This window comes from Paroedura picta, chromosome 4 (assembly GCF_049243985.1).
Source record: "Paroedura picta isolate Pp20150507F chromosome 4, Ppicta_v3.0, whole genome shotgun sequence".
Classification (NCBI taxonomy): domain Eukaryota; kingdom Metazoa; phylum Chordata; class Lepidosauria; order Squamata; family Gekkonidae; genus Paroedura; species Paroedura picta.
Genome location: NC_135372.1, coordinates 53,167,230 through 53,183,644, shown reverse-complemented (window position 1 = coordinate 53,183,644; position 16,415 = coordinate 53,167,230). Strand labels below are relative to the sequence as shown.

Below are 16,415 nucleotides of genomic sequence, written 5' to 3'. Positions count from 1 at the left end.
TCGACTTGGGCAGGATCTCCCCCTGCACACACACACACCACAGCCAGACATTGGAAGCAAGGATAACCAAGTCTTCAAAGAGAGGTTCTGAAGGAGAGAAAGAGAGATCAGGCATCCCCAGAGTTTTGATAGGGGATCCCCAAAACTAACCCTATGGCAGCTTGGCAGACATCCCATTCAGACATCATAAGGAAAGGAATCATGATTACAACTCTCACAGCCCACCCACCAGGCTGAAATACACAAATCCAGAGCACACCAAAATATTTCCAGACAGAGTCCTGGAAGGGTCCTGCAGTTTGGAGCAGAAGGGAGGCACAGCTGCTTTCACAGCCCTGAGTCCAGCTTAAACTCAAGCCTGAAAGTGTGCAACAATGTATGTTGTCTCCCTCTATAGGTATCTTTCACAAGTGTACCCTCTTTACTGGCCCTCCTCATAGCATTGTTTGTTTATGTGTTTTTCACTGAACTTCATCATTTCAACTGTATTTTTTAAATTGTTTCAATGTTTCTTGTGGCACTTGACTGGGTGTTTTAATCAAACAAAGAAACCTAATTAAATAAATAAACATGTTATGAACTACCAGTGGACAATAACAATAACAACAATAGGTTTTGAATGTAAAAACAAAACAATTACAGGCTTTTGAAATACTTCAATGGACCAGACCTATTCAGCAGAGCGTGGAAGAATTTGGTAGGTCTAGAATGAAGCCAGGGACAAATGTGATGGAAGTGGGGTCGAGACCAATCACACATCATAAAACGCTTGTCCAACTGGCTCTGAAACTTTCTGGCTTTTCAGACAGATTACCCAAAGGCTTTACTGGCTGAACCAGTACAATAATGACTGTTTGGCAACCCTAGCTTATAGGAGGACTGTAGAATAAGCCCTGCATTCAGTTTATAAAAAGGAGGCTGTTTGTATAAACTTATGCTTGCTGTGTCTGCCATTTTACATCTCCTGTCAGGTATAAATTATATCTTAAGCACTGGAGAGCTCTGGGAGAGAAGGAGCTGAAATTTACCCCAAGATAGCGCCTTACCCTTGACCTAATTTATGCCCTTCTTTCTTTCTAGCCCGAGTTTGTGTACCCCTGGACTATGAAGCAAATTTAAGCTTGAGCACTTTTCAGTTCATGATTAGCTAAAAATTATTCCCATTTCAGTTCTCTGATGGATGTTCTGACTTGTCTTGACAAGGAGGTTTGGAGCTAAAAAATGCAGCAATGAAAGAATGAAGCTTTAGTTCATAGCATGCTTCCTTTCGGCAAGAGACGACAAAGCACAGCAATCACCAGAAATAGTAAGGAAGTGGATAAACTATTTAAACACCCCACAATACAAATGGAAAACTTACTTATGAATGTATTTTTATTTTTTTCAGGCTAGAACCAGACATGACAGCAGAAGAAGAATTGCTTCAAAAAACAGAAGTCCCACAAAAGCTTCTTCCCCGTCAGGTTTTCTATGACATATCATTGTGTGTCTAAACTACTGTCAAGTTGACTAATAGCAACCCCAGAGGATTTTCAAGACAAATGATCAACCAGAGGTGGTTTTCCTTGGTGGTCTCCCATCCACACAGCAACATTGCTTAGCTTCTGAGATCTGACAAGATTGGGCTATAAAATACCATTCCATACCCCCTGTGATCTCATCATACTACGAGTTTACATAGGAAGTTGCCATGTAATGAGTCAGCATTGTCTACTTACAAGGGCAGCAGCTCTTCAAGGGTTGAAGGCTGAGAAAGGTCTCTATTAGCACCTGTTGCCTAAGACAGTGGTCCGCAACCTTTTTGGGGTTGCGGACCGGTGGGGGGAGGGCGATCCAGGTGCCGCGCATGCGTGGCAGCCCCTGCGCAAATGCGCATACACGCATGTGTGCCCCTGCTGAGCATGCGCGTTTGCACTCCTGGTGGGGCCACAAACCCACATGCACGGCAGGTACGTGCATGCACGCATGCGCAAAACTGCCGCACATTCACGTTTGTGGCCCCACCGGGCGAACACGCACATGCACGGACCTGCTGTGCATGTGCATTTGCACCACCGGTATGCCAGCGGCCGCGCTTCCCTCTCCCCTTCCCTCTCCCCCAAGAAAGAAGCTTGCTGGGCCGCAAGCTAATCGGCCGCTTTGGCGGCCGATTTGCTCGCGGCCTGGTGAGTTTCTCGCTGGGGGGGCAGGGAGAGGGAGCTGCGTTCTGGTGCTGAGGCCTTCGGGGCCCGGGCCATGGTCTGGTGGTTGGGGACCACTGGCCTAAGATACACCAATGAATAGCCAGTATGGTATAGGAGTTACTGTTGGAATAAGATCATCACCCTATTCCAACGGTCTATCTGTCCTCTAAACCAGTGGTCCCCAACCTTTCTGAGGCTGGGGACCGGCAGGGCATCGGGCCGTGCCCGCAGGCAGCGCCTGCATGGGCCATGCCCGCGCAACAGGCAGCACCCACGAGCCGCGCCCGCATGGGCCGCGCATTCGCGATGTGCAGCCCGGCCCTGATTCCCTCTCCCCGCCCTCCCGCAGTAAGAAGATTCCCGGGCCGCAAGCTTGCAGCCTGGGAAGTTTTTTACTGCGGGGGGGGGGGGCGGGGAGAGGGAGCCGCGGCCCGGTGCCATGGCCTTTGCGGCCCGGCACCGGGCCGTGGCCCGCAGGTTGGGGACTACTGCAGCCATATGCAATGGTCACCTCCAGAATTGATTTCTGTAACTCGCTTTACATGGGCCTGCCCTTGTCCCTGACGCAGAAATTGCAGCTGGTGCAGAATGTGGCTGTTAGGGTCCTCACAGGAACATCTTGGAGGTCCCATATCCAGCCTGTGTTGAGGCAGATGCATTGGTTGCCTGTTGCAGCCCAGATCAGGTTCAAGGTTTTGGTTTTGATCTTTAAGGCCCTTCGCAGGCTGGGACCCACAGATCTGAGGGACCACCTGTTGCTCTATGCCCCCACAGGACTTTATGCTCTGTGGGTACCAACTTATTAGTCATTCCCAGCCCCCAAGAAATTAGCCTGGCCTCAACCAGAGCTGGGACCTTTTTGGTCCTGGCCCCTACCTGGTGGAATGAGCTCCTAGAAGAGCTGCTGGCTCTGCGGGAGCTTTTGGCATTCCGCAGGGCCTGTAAGATGGAGCTCTTCCACCATGTCTATGGTTGAGGCCAGGGCTGGGGAGATCAGATGCCCCCCCACCCGCAAGTTATTGTCACCTTAAGTTGCCACATCATACGGGTGGCTGTCAGCAGGTGCAGTCCTTCTAGCACACCTAGTTGCAGTTGTACTGACTGTGGGGAGGGATATTTTTACCACCATGCTTGTTTTATGGTGTTTTATTGGGGTTGTTGTTTTAGGGGGATTTATTATGTAATGTGCCATGAGACATCTTGCCATGAGTGGTGGGAAACAAATCTAATAAACAAACAAACAATTTTTAGCATGGCTGTGTTGGTTTAGTTTCTTTCTGCTCTGGATTTTTTTTGGAGTTTGGCACTAATTGTACGTTTGCACTTTATATACTCAAATTTTATCAAGGTAAGTTGTTAGCTTCTGTCAGTCACAGGGAAGGCAAGAGCTAAGCTCAAACACTTTCAAACAACTCTCCCGGCCCAACAAGGATATGAACACTCCCATATTCCATGTGTATGATGACGACACCAGAATTCTCACACTTGACTATATCCATACACAGTCATCTTTGGCAAGCCAGTACACCAGCTACAAGCCTGGTTCCATTTTCCCTGTACTTTGGACATGCCAGTCACAAAAAAGGCACCCTGATGGGCTACTGGATAAAGAGTTTGGCCACATACTACTGCAGACAAGAGCAATTTTAGGCATGCTCAGGGCAACAATGATCAATCTAAATAGAATTAGGCGGGGACTCAATATGATTAAAAGTTTTGCTTAACTGCAGTCTTTTAAAAAGTAAATAAATTGTTCAATTTTTATTGGGTTTTTTAAATTAGGGTTTTATGGATTTTTATCCTAATCTATGTAACCCATTAATAATAAGCATAAGCATAAGCATAAGCATAAGCATAAGCATAAGCATAAGCATAAGCATAAGCATAAGCATAAGCATAAGCAAAAGCATCTGGCAAATAGATGGGGAAGAAATGGAGATAGTGACAGATTTTATTTTCCTGGGCTCCAAGATCACTGCAGATGGGGACTGCAGCAAAGAAATTAAAAGACGCTTGCTCCTGGGGAGGAAAGCTATGACAAATCTAGACAGCATCCTAAAAGGCAGAGACATCACCCTGCCAACAAAAGTGCGTTTAGTCAAGGCTATGGTATTCCCAGTTGCAATGTATGGCTGTGAAAGTTGGACCATAAGGAAGGCCGAGCGTCAAAGAATTGAGGCTTTTGAACTCTGGTGCTGGAGAAGACTCTTGCGAGTCCCTTGGACTGCAAGGCGAACAAACCGGTCAGTCCTAGAGGAGATCAACCCTGACTGCTCTTTAGAAGGCCAGATCCTGAAGATGAAACTCAAATACTTTGGCCACCTCATGAGAAGGAAGGACTCCCTGGAGAAGAGCCTAATGCTGGGAGCGATCGAGGGCAAAAGAAGAAGGGGACGACAGAGAATGAGGTGGCTGGATGGAGTCACTGAAGCAGTAGGTGCAAACTTAAAAGGACTCCAGGGAATGGTAGAGGACAGGAAGGCCTGGAGGATCATTGTCCATGGGGTCGCGATGGGTCGGACACGACTTCGCACATAACAACAACAAAGCATAAGCATAAGAAAGCTGTATCTTTTCTTTTTCTTTCTTTCTTTTTCTTTTTCTTTTTTATTTTTGCGTTTTCTTAAAAAAGGTTTTGTGTATGGCTCTTCTCGCCTATCATGTTTGAATCTTACTGCTATGCGGTTAGGTGTCTTTTTTTTTAACACAACTTCATTTTTAGGTGAGTAGTACAGGGTGCTTAACAAGGGTAGAAAATTAAATAAATACTTCACTAAAACAGGATACTCCCCACGTTTTCTACCTGGAAGTTTGCCTTCCAGCCCCGGAGCACACAAAAGTCCCATTGAAATGAATAAGTCTATTCATGCACTGCGTGGCCTTCTTAAAAGAGCTCTCAGTCCGTTTACTGAGCTTCTACAATAGGCACCAGCTTTATAGAGCAAGAGAACTAGCCTTGCTTTCTTCATTGTTAGGGTATTTTGGCTTCTCGATAATTGTTCCCTTTCTGTGTTCTTCTCTTATTGCTGTCCTTTTGCTGTCTTCTATGAAGCAGCGTTCTTAAAAAGCCCACTGCCAATCCATCAGGTGAGATATTTGCAAGAGCAAATCCAACTACAGTTGTAGTCCAAAGGCACCTTTAAGACCAATAAAGTTGTATTCAAGGCGTGAGCTCTCATGTGCATTCTCACGTCCTCTGACAATGGAACCAAAAATTATAAGAGTACAGATATAAGAGAGTAAATTAGTAAACAGCCTCACAGCAAATATGCAGCATGATAATGAAGACTGGATAGTTCCTTGAATAAAACTTTGTTGGTCTTAAAGGTGCCTTTGGATTCACATTTTGTTCCACTACTTCAGACCAACATAACTACCCACATGAACAGTTGTATTATGGGAGCCAGACGTCCTTGTTTGTGTGACACTATCACATAGGGAGGTATAATAGCAGCTAGATAATGGAAATAATTGCCTAGGCAGGTGGGTGGACTCTCTTTCACTGCAGATTTTCAAGCAAAGATTCGACAGTCATGTGATGGGAGTGCTCTAGCTTTAAAGTAGCTGTACTGAACTGGGAATTGGAGTAGATGGCCTGAGACCCCTTTCAACTTAAGCTGGAGTATATGCCATAGGACATCAGCATAGATCAGCAGATGCTTTGCATGAAGGACTGATTTCAGAAGTTGGCATCATTTGTTAAAAAATATCAAGGGACATACTGGTGCATTGTGGCAAAGTTATATTTTGTGTCTCCATGGAGGATGGACCCAGTCTGCCATTTTTTGGCATCCCCATGGGGGACTCTTTACTGTGGTGGACCGAGTTTGCCCCCAAGGGGAAAGGTTTCGCTTTGCGGGGGTAGCAGCAGTGGTGTGCACGGGTTATTTGCAGGATGGTGGGATTGTGCTACAATACAATCCAACTTTCCTGCAAATAAAAAAAAATGCTGCAGTCCGCTCTGCGGCTCTGCAAAGCACTGAAAAGCTTAGAACATTTTTTGACCCTGACACACCACTGTAGGAAAGCTTTTCCATGCAATGCAATCACATTTACACTTTTGAGATGGAGGTCACATGGCCCTTTATATCCAAATATAAATGAATATCCTGTTCTATGCCTATGCAGCTGTGCTTGCCTTTCCCAGATAGATTCAGGTGACTAGCCATGTTGGTCTGAAGTCTAGAACAAAATTTGAAGTGGCATCTTTAAGACCGACAAAATGTTATTCAAGGTATAAGTTTTCGTGTGCACTGCACAACTCCTCAGACTTGATGAAAAGGGGATTACAAGTCCACACATATAGGACCAACCACTGCCTATATGTGTAGACTTGTAATTCCCATTTCATTGTGTCTGAGGAAGTGTGCTGAGCATACCATAAATAAAATATTGTTGGTCTTAATGGTACCATTGGACTCAGTTTCCCTGATATAGTACGAGTCATGCATCATGCCTGAGAATGAGCATTCCTAAGGGGGACCATTTATCAAAAGTCATTTGGAAATATGTGGAACTCAATTCAGCATGCAAATTAAAGGTCTTTCCTCATGTTGGTGATGTTATGTTAATATTGGCTTATTATTCCAGCCTCTCCATCGTTTTATTCAATAGTAGGTTACACAGTAAACAAGAGAAAATCAGAGTAGATAGGTGGGGCACAGTTTAGCAAATATTTTCTCCCCTCTCCAGGCTAACATTCTTAAAGATGGAGCTCATTGTATTCATATTATTACTTGCATGTGTTTTAAAGAATGCCACCCAAGCGTGTGAAGAATAAAAGGTAATGGCATCATACTTACACAAAACAGATCAAATACATACCACAGATGGAATTTTTATAGGTTTCAATATTTATCCTTCTAATATTACACGATACAATAGGAAAGCCCAATTCGCTTTGCTTCATGAGCATCTTCTCTAAAGTAAGCCAGTCTTCAGTTGCTACTAACCTAGGGGTACGGCAACATAATGACTGTTGGGGAAACCACTTCTTCCACCAAAAGCATGCTTATATAAAACAAATGCCGTTATTTTCAGAGAGTTTGCATTGCCATGCAAAGTTTGCTAATGGTGGTAGAAAGTGCTGTCAAGCCATAGCCAGTTTATAGGATATGCTTTAAAAAGCTTACATCTAATGAGATAAGCAGCTTGATTTTATTTGTCAGGCCCAGGAATGGGGTCTTTGAGGCAGGAGATGTTCAGACAATGTGGCTTGTCATTGCCTGCCTCTACATAGCAACCTTGTATTTCCTTGGTGGCCAGCTATCCAAATACTAACCAGGGCCAACCTTGCTCAGCTTTTGAGATCTGATGAGGTAAGACTAGCCTGAGCCATCCAGGTCAGGGCGTATTTCAGTAGGATCTCTATATATGCAAAGAATATCCCAAGCAAGTAATTTGTCTTATATGCTATTATTTCATCAAGTCATGATGACCACAGGCTCAACAAAAGAGCAAATCTTTATTTACTGAATCTTTTAGGATATGATTATTGCAATGTACCATAGTGGTGACTTGCCCAACATACCCCAAGCACATTCCCATCAGTTAGACATTTCTAATACATCTTTCCATTAAATTTAGCTTATCTGCTCTGATTGTCTCTGGTTCACCTTGTATCCTGCTTTGTATCCATCCTTTTTCCATTAGCAGAAATGTTCTATAGTAATCCTACCCCATATTTCCCCTTGCTAGATTTCTGTCAGCCTGGAAATCATCTCTGAAGTACCTACTAAAGTTACTAAAAGAAGTTTGATGTACTTTCACTTTTATTGTATATCTTCTCAACAACATTCCCATCAGCCATCAAATACTCCCAATTTACCATACAACCATTTTGATTTGACGGTGTTGTCTAGAAGCATAGCTTGTTATTGGCACACTATGTGTCTATACCATCCCTATGAATGCCTATAGTCTACTCCTAATTCCTAACATCATTACTGGACATAGTTCTACCGAGATGCTTCTAAAGAGGTTGAAGACTGAAGTCTTGCAGATGTTGCTTATCAATTCAAGATCTCCTTGTTACTACAGAGCAGCACATGATTAAGGCTCTTCTCCTGGGAGGAGTGCATTTCTTCAAGCCAAAAAATATGAGTTTATGAACATGCACAAAACACAAATCACTGGGATGTCTGTCGGCAGATGTGAGCCCCAGTTTACGGTCCCTGGTGGAGACAGTCCAGCGGTAATGGTACTAATTTTCTTGTGTAATGTGAGAACACTTTAACTGACAAAAAATACACTTTAACTGTGATATACCTGATAATTGCCACAGTAGCAGAAAATGTAATGTGCAGATTTGCTGCCAAGAACTATAGCTAATGGCTGGCTCCTTAGCTCATAGGAGGCTTTGAATTAGGGGGTGGGGATGCAATGTTATGCCAGCACTATACAGACATCATGATGATGTTTCTAGAAAATACATGAGAACATATGTTTAGATCTGTGGTTCAAATAACTAATTAGTAAATGTAATTATTTCTCCTTGCTATGCAGTTTTAGATGCTCGCTTTTTCAGGAGATTTTACTATTTCATATGTTTATTTCACATATATATCATAGAGTTATTACTTCATTTAGTAAAACAACTGATCTTACACTACCAACTACAACTTTAAGACCCAGAGCAGCTGTTAATGTTGGTTAGATGAGCCTTTTTCAACCTTTTGACCATGAGGGAGCCCCTGAAATAATTTTTCAGACTTTGAGAAGCCCTGGAAGTCCTATCAGCTAGCCATGCCTTCCTGAAATTACATGTTACTGGAAGTGACATCACCACCCATGTTAACAGGCAGGGCCAAGACGTACTGAGAGGCAGTTGAAGATGGGAGTAGGCATGCACGTTCTACCCTCTTCAGGGTGAAGAAGCCATAAGCGAACTCACACACAGTTGGGAAAGGGAGGCAATGGAAGTGGCTGATTTCCTAGCTTGCGGGCGAGTCCATTAAGGCAGGAGGGAAAAGACTGCGGACCCTCTCTGAAGTTCCCACAGACCCTTGGGGGGGGGGGCTCTGGATCTCTGGCTGGGAATCCCTGGGTTAGATAGATATCCAAATAGGAAGGATGCTGAATATTTAGCTAATGGTTTTAGGTAATATTTTCAAATACCATATTATGGACACCATCAATTTTATAAAGTCTAAGAATTTAATATGGGTTTGGAGTTTTTAACACATGGCAGAAAGTGAATTATTGAAGGAGAGGAAAGAGGGCAGGATTTAGGGGCCCATTTTCAGTTTTGACTTTAGTGTCCCTGCATATTTCCTTTTTGGAGCTATTCCCAAAAAGACACATGGTGAATTTAAAATTATTCATCAGTTGTCCTTCCCAAGTGAGGAATCAGTTCCAGATGAGCTCTATATGCTCTATATCTTTTGATTCAGCCACGGGAATGGTTAGGTCATGTGGAGAAATGCAACATAAAACTAGCCTTCTGTTTGCTACCTGTTCACCAAAGGAATTTTGAGTTCCTAGGTTTCCATGTACCTGGTCTTCATAACAGTATTACTGATCTACTATCTCATTTTAAGTACAATTGTTTTTGAGGGATGCCACCAGGTGTGGCCCAAGGCCCAAGGCCAATGCCAGTTAAGCCATGGCATCTTGGGAGCTTGGCACTTTGCACAGGGATGGCCAAGAAAAAGCATTAAAAGGGGTTCCCAATCTTTTCGCAACCAGAAGGGCATAGTGACCTTTGCCTATAAAAGGTAAAGGTATCCCCTGTGCAAGCACCGAGTCATGTCTGACCCTTGGGGTGACGCCCTCTAGCGTTTTCTTGGCAGACTCAATACGGGGTGGTTTGCCAGTGCCTTCCCCAGTCATTACCGTTTACCCCCCAGCAAGCTGGGTACTCATTTTACCGACCTCAGAAGGATGGAAGGCTGAGTCAACCTTGAGCCGGCTGCTGGGATTGAACTCCCAGCCTCATGGGCAAAGCTTTCAGACGGCTGCCTTTCCACTCTGCGCCACAAGAGGCTCTTGCCTTTGCCTATAGATCAGCCTTTTTCAAACTTTTGCTCATAGAGGAGCCCCTGAAATAATTTTGAGGCTTCAAGGAGTCCCAGAAGTGGTCAAGCTGGGACTTCCCAAATCTGGATGCATCAGGGCAGGGGGCTGGAGCTGGGCACCTCTCAACACCTCATGGGAAGGAAAGGATGGTTTATGGCTGGCAGGGGCTCCTGGGAATTGTAGTCCATGGACATCTGGAGGGCCGCAGTTTGATTACCCCTGGTTTATGGTTTCAAGCCTCACTTAAGTCAGTGTCTAGGAACACAGCACCCAGTCTGAGAACCACCTTCTCAGGAGAATATCAGGAATCTATAACAACATTTGAGGATACTTTGGGGGCACAACCTGAGGCAGAGTTATGTGGGGTTATAGTCAGATTAAAATTTCCACAAGAGTTTCCAAGCCTACGTCCTCTCTCCTGCAGCAGCCCAAAGTGCCCCTTCCAGTCTTATTCCTTGGAATCCCCTCTCCCTCCAACAATAAGATTGGGGCCGGGGCACTTCAATCTGTCATGGAGGTGTCTCATTTGAAGTCCTTGATTTAATTAGCCTTAGAAAGGTGAAAGTTCGTACTGGATTATCCTGCAGTCTTCAGTATGGATACCTTACAGAGAGGTCTTGGAATTAGCCGGTGAATGATGGAGGGAAAGGCATCATTTGTATGTCAAGTTTCACTATCCCAGGGACAGTATCTTAAAATGCTGAATATGTCAACATCCTGTGGCAATAACATTCAGCCTTTCCTACTCCAAATAGTAGCTCAATACACGGCATTCCAGTCTCTGGTGGTAACTTTTTCCTCTTTTCCACCTTAAGTAACAGGGGAGGGCAAAGCTACCAAAATGTGAGCACATTTGTAAAATATATTTCATGTTGGACCGTAATCCTCCTTGCTGCAGAGAACAGTGAGCCGATTTAAAAAGTCTGTTTCCACTCAAGGATTCCAACCTTTCATTTTGCAAAGCCTTCTGGGAATAGTCTTTCCCGGTCTGCATTCCAGTAGCTTTTTTATTTCCTGTTGCTGTGTCAAAAGCAGTAATAGCAAGCCTCAAGAATGGAACAGGTTACTTTTTTGTTATAATATCTGTACCATATGCGCCATTCCAGGCTTTCTTTAGTGGTTTTGGAAAACAATTGCAGGGACTCAGAATGACTCCTTTCACTAATTACCCTCTCAAGTGCGAAATCTATAGAGGCAGACTGGCCTGAGCGATGAAGCGTTTTCACTCTTTTTTTCCAAAATGACTGTGTCGTGATCAAAGACACTTAATTGCAAATATTTATAGAACTCTCCCTTCAGCCGTGACGTCTTTTAGATCAGTGTCAACTCGGGTGTTGTACATCCTCATTGCATTATTCATTGCCTATTTTCTCAAATCTGCTTGCCAGAGCGGGGTGGGGGGGTGGGGGGTGGGGGGAGGCCAATTTTCCTTTCACCAGTTTCTCTCCCAGGCATAGAGCTTGATTATTCTGAGCTTGCTAAGGAATGGACTGGGTGGAGAAAGGCATTATTTGCACAAGGAGCAGCAAATTGCCCTTGTCAAAACAGAAGCACTGGAGCTGCAGTTGGCCAAGGATGGAATCATCTTTTTGAATGAATGAATGAATGAATGAAGCAGAAGATTTTCATTGGGCTGAATTTTTTTTTGTGCAAAAAAAAGGGGGGAATATTATAATGTACAAAGTGAACTATACTGAACATTAAAAAGACTTCAGTTTACCATAAACTTCCCAAACCCATATTTTCCTATAATGATCCAGGGTGAACTAGATGATAAAGTATTCACAAGTGACCATGGACACTGATGCCACATTATTTGGCCATCTATTGTGGTGGGAGCTGGCAAACCTGCTTTTCCCCCATGGTGAAATAGGGGGCTGTTTGGGCACTTTAAAAATTAGGCAGGGGGGAAGAAGATAATATTTTCCTACCACACTTGTGGTATCTTAAAATGGCTGAATTCATCTCTAAAATGACATTGACATTCATGGCTCAGACTACCAGAGCAGAAATATCTAGTTTAGCTCTCACAGACGCAAGGAACTTTGTCTTAGGCCTAGTCTGCACACAATAGATAATGTACTTTCAATGCGCTTTAGAAGTAGATTTTCCTGTTCTGCACATGAAAATCCAGCTGCCAAAGCACATTGAAAGTGCATTATCCTATGTGTGCAGACTAGGCCCTAGACCCTCATGTTGGTTCTCTGTCAAAAACACCAGAATCCCAAAATTAGGAATGCATAGGAAAGCTCCACCCTGAATCCTGGATCCCAAATTAGAAGAAGAGTTGGTTCTTATATGCTGCTTTTCTCTACCCAAAGGAGTCTCAAAGTGGCTTACAGTCACCTTCCCTTTCCTCTCCCCACAACAGACACCCTGTGAGGTGGGTGAGGCTGAGAGAGCCCTGATATTACTGCTCAGTCAGAACAGTTTTATTAGTGCCATGGCAAGCCCAAGGTCACCCAGCTGGTTGCATGTGGGGGAGTGCAGATTCAAACCTGGCATGCCAGATTAGAAGTCTGCACTCCTAACTACTACACCAAGCTGTTTCAGAGTATATTCCATTTCATATGTCTATTCCAGGAAGTGAGGAGCAACAGCAATTTGTACGGAATCAACGCAGTCAACTTTGCACAGCCCTTTTATCTGAATATTTAATTAACATGATGAAAATATATTAATCCAATGATAAGAATAACTCATTCAGCATTTGATTTGCTAATAGGCACATCTGTCATTTCAGTTTCCAGACTGGGAGTAACCTAGTCCCACTGCAGGCTGAAGGATGAGTCACAAATTCTCATTTTATACCAAGTCTGTCTTCACCCTAAACTGTTCTGGGACCAAGTCAGAAACCACTGACCATAGCAATCAGAAGAGATAAGACAATGTCGAAAGTAAACCAGATGATCACCTAAACTTCATTTGCAAACATCTGCAAAACACATTGTTTTGGAATGACAACAGAGATGATCTTTAACCTCAGCCAAGCACTGACTTGCTGAGATGGGCCTCATCATACTGATACAGAAACCACAAAACAGTGTTAAGCAGTAAGCGTGATCAACACACTGAGGGAGTTTGATTCTTTCTTGTGTGTGTCTATTGCCAACAAACATCAGATTGATTTATGCAAGCACTGATTTATGATTGGGCTTCCTTCACTGAGAAGCTACAAAAGCAAATCAGGAAAAACCATAAGGAAAGTCCCCTCTCGCAGTGCAATAAACAAACCACAGATGTATTTATCCCTTGCACAGGTTCACAAGATACCCTTTCAAGCAGTATACTAGTGAGAATGAAAGTATGGGAACAGGGGGACAAAGTATGGCTCTGTTTACATGACCAGAAATTTAATAAGCAGGGGTGGCCATCATGCGGAAAGAGCTCCAACAGTTGTAGTTCCTCGGCCTTATGCTTACCTTCAAATATATATGCATAGGCTGGAGGGAGGGTGCCTGCAACCATGATCCTGCTTCTTTCTCCCTCGTGTTCAGCTAAAAATATCCTCTCCAAAACACTCCTACACTGCCTGTTTTTTAGAACCATTTTCTTTGAAGGCTTCTTTGTTTAAAATATTTATAAACCAGCCCTTTCCCCTACACGGGCGTCAAAGCAAAGGTGTGTGGTGGGAAGGGATAGGAAGTTTCATCTAGTCACAGAGAAATAGATGGTGACCTCATAGGGTTTTCAAGGTGAGAGATGAACAGAAGTGGTTTGACACTGCCTGCCTCTGCAGTGGTGGTCTCTTGTCCAAATAGGAACCATGGCCAACTCTGTATAGCTTACAAGAGTTGACAAGGTCAGGCTAGCCTGGGTCATCCAAAACACCTTATAACGTATATACCGAAAATAACAATGAAAGCATGAAACCAATAGAGTGACTAGCACATTCACAATAAAACAGAAATATAGAGATAGCAGCTATAGAGCTATTATAGCCCTCAGCTATAGCAATACACAGCTAACAAGTCCCCTTCCCTCTGATGTATTTTTACTGCACCCTTCACTCCAAACTATAAGCTGGCCTAAAGAACTGCTCTAACATATTTGTACACTGCCTATAGAAGGTAAAGAGAGTGGGAACCTTCCTCACATCTTCTAGAAGGTTTTTTCCAGATTACAGGACCACAACTGACTAAATAACAGGTGATCCACACCAGCAAGGAAGGAGACTAAGAAGGTTGTGTTTAGAAGAGCAGAGAACATAGAGTGGACTGATTTGGGGGTCGGACAATAGCAAATTGCACTGGTTCAGGTGTGCTTGGATTGTATGTAGGGATCATTACCACAATTCAAAGTTTCTCAGCCCTCATAAAATGCTTCCCAGTGGAGACCCTCCAGATAGTTTGCTGTATCTGCTGAGTCATCAGGGGGTAATAAATCAAGGTGATATAGGCATATTTGTGAATTGCATGTGTGTAATCCAGTTTCTCTGAATATTTTTCTGCTGTTTGTTTTCCATAATATATTTTGTACCATTGGCTTTTCGTTAGCATGATTGGTTTTAAGAATGGAGTATTTCTGATTTGATCTTTTTACTTGCCTTATAAATCACTGCTTTTTTAAATTTTAAATACTGCATTATTGTTTTAATAAATGTTGTATGATACTTCAGTCAAGATTGCAAGATAAATAAATATATAAAATTTAGGACAAGGTCCACATAGTTGTGCAGTTGGCAGAGGAAACTTGTTTATGCCCAGGAATACAGACTTTTCCGCCATACACAATCAGTCTTCTGACACATGCTGTGTTCAGAATTTTTGCCACCTCTTGTCTTATTTCTACTGTATCAGACGTCTGTGTACCCCCACCTCTTTGCTTTTCTCCCTTTTCCATGTGGACCTAATTCCCAAACCAACAAAAAAACAAAGGAAAGATGGCTCAGCATGGGACACAGAAAAGCTAACTCAATTGTCCCTTAATAGATGAAGAACCTGTTGTGTGTGTGTGTGAATAGACATGAATCTAATGAAGTACAATAAGCGTTCTGTTGAAAGATGGAGAACATTGTGAAGATGTGCAGTCTCTAGTTTGATTGTGCAGTGTTCCTACATTTGATTGTTTTTAGAAGGAGGAAAGGGACATGATATAAGTATTATTTAATCACAAAGCTGGTGTGGGGAAAGATCAAAAACTGCAAGGTAAATACTTCTTCCAGAATTTAGAGCATTTTCATACATTAGTAAAAATAGTGTCATGCCCGCAGAATGGCAAAGTGTGACATTATATCACGCCCCCCCCCCGCAACTCTCCTCACCTTTTTGCTGTCTCACCTTTGTCTGCCTTCTTTTTGCATGTCTTGCCCTCCTCACGTGATGCTGGAAGAGGTGGAAGAGAGCAACATGCCTTATATGCATCGCGCTTTCGACTGTCAATCAATTCAGGCAATCCCCTCTCTCTATATTCTGATGCAGTTTAAAGGTCCTGCGATGCCCACTATTTTTTTTTAAATCATACTTCTCTGTTGCAATGCCTGTGCATATAATTATAGATGCATGGTGCTTTTGAATGCCATCCCTTATGGAATTACAAGTAGGCTTGTGCATGAAGGGCCCAATTTGGCCACCTTGGATTCGGCGCCCATGAAAGTAAACAAGAGTCCACCTCATAGGATATAATGGAGCGGATGGGAGCACCCTCTTTGGGAACCCCTAGACATGGACCCCTTGGACCAATTATTTTGAAATTTGAAAGGGCATCAGGGAAGAGCCTTCTGGGGGGCTTAAAGTTTGGATGCTTTATCTCACTCCCCCCCCCCCAGGCCCCAAGAAAGGCAGGAATGCTGAAATTCCCATTATAGTCAATGGCACCATTAATTTTCATGGGTGCTAAAGCCAAGGCGGCCAAGTCCTTTGATAAATATGTAAATTAATATCATTCTTGATTTTTTGGGGGGGGGGAAACTTTTGAGAGGCACACTTTGTTAAATGAAATATACTTTTATTTCTAGCATCGCCTACACACTGGTCCACAAAGCGCCTCCCAATTTGTGAGTCCGTCGGGAAGGGACCAATCGCAACCCGCTCTTGGCAGCGGACTGACACTCGGAGGGCCCAATCTGAGTGTCAGTCCGGGGGAAGGGGCCTATCGGCACCCTTCCTCATCACGGACAGTGCCCGCCACCATGGCCCTTAACGAATTATTTAATCCGCGGAGCGAGTTAAAGATAAGGGGAGGGTTCTTTGATCTGAAAAAAAAATCATGGCCTAT

At 43.6% G+C, this 16,415-nt stretch overlaps 1 protein-coding gene across 7 annotated transcripts in view; it reads right to left on the bottom strand.

Moving 5' to 3' along the window:
* LOC143835362 (uncharacterized) overlaps positions 1–16,415 on the bottom strand; it is a 143,885-nt gene that overhangs the window by 70,619 nt on the left and 56,851 nt on the right. For all 7 annotated transcript variants that reach the window (XR_013230112.1, XR_013230109.1, XR_013230111.1 and 4 more), the window contains exon 2: positions 15,463–15,523. The gene's annotated coding sequence lies outside the window, so the exon portion shown is untranslated. The remainder of the gene's footprint in view (positions 1–15,462; positions 15,524–16,415) is intronic.